Genomic DNA, 1,181 nt, shown 5'->3' on the forward strand with positions numbered 1-1,181 from the left:
TGGCTAATATTATTTAATTTTAAAAAATTTATTGTTTATGTGTGTTTACTGCCTGCATGTAAAGTGCACCCGTGTCACACAATGCCTGCAGAGGACAGAAGAGGCTGTTGGATTCCCTAGAACCGGAGTTACGGACAGTTGTTAGCTGCCGTGTGGGTTCTGGAATTCAAACCTGGGTCTTCTGCAAGAAGTGTTCTTAACTGCTGAGCCAACTCTCCAGCCCCTAAAAGATTGTTTAAAAAAAAAAAATGACTTATTTCCCTCTCTTTGCTTAATGTGGACACTGCAATCAGGATTTAGATTAACTATCACTTGAAATCTAGAATCATCTTTGATAAACAATGAAGCAAAGTTCTGATAATCATGACTCAAGATATTTCAAAGGACACTTAAAACTGAGGAAAAATTATTGAGCTCTGAGCTTCTCAGAGTGTTAGCAGTCTGCCATTTTGAGTAATGCAGGAGTATCTGTATAATATTCCCTATACAGGTGGGTATTTTTAATCATTTGACAAAACAGGTTCAGGGTTAAGTAACTTGCCAAGGTCAAACAATAAACATTTACTTTTAAAATTCTTTATTTTTAAATAAAGTTTAAAAGTGATGTGGTAGTGTAAAAGTCAAATACAGAAATGTATAAAGTTGAGTCTCGTGTAATCTACACTGTTCAAAGTTAGCAACAGACTTTTCTATGAATTTACAAAGATAAGCACATACTTTAAAATAAGTTCATACCATGCATTTTTATCAATACCTTGTTTCACTTAATAAATCATGGCCATCTATGTCCGTTCACAATGAATGTACCTTATTCATGTTAATAACTATATGGATTTTCTCTTATGGCTGGATCCTATCTTATTCAACCAATCTTTTATTGCCCTTTCTGCTAGTAATGTTATGTTCCTGCAGTATCTTATTCTCAATTCCTGTTTTTCTTTATGAAAATAATTTCAGTGTGGCCATGATTGCTAGTTTAATAAATAAATGTCAAGTTTCATTGTTTGTAAATACTGTTATTAGTCAGGACTCAAGTTCAAGTAATAGAAACCCAACTCAAAGTAACTTAAACAAAAAAGGGTATTTATTGATTCACATAACCGAAAGGTTCAGGGGCTATACTAGCTTCAGGCACAGTTGGATCCAGGGGCATAAACGTTGTCATCAGAACTCAAGTTTCT

This window comes from Nannospalax galili, unplaced genomic scaffold (genome assembly GCF_000622305.1).
Source record: "Nannospalax galili isolate Female #2095 unplaced genomic scaffold, S.galili_v1.0 scaffold259, whole genome shotgun sequence".
NCBI classification, from domain to species: domain Eukaryota; kingdom Metazoa; phylum Chordata; class Mammalia; order Rodentia; family Spalacidae; genus Nannospalax; species Nannospalax galili.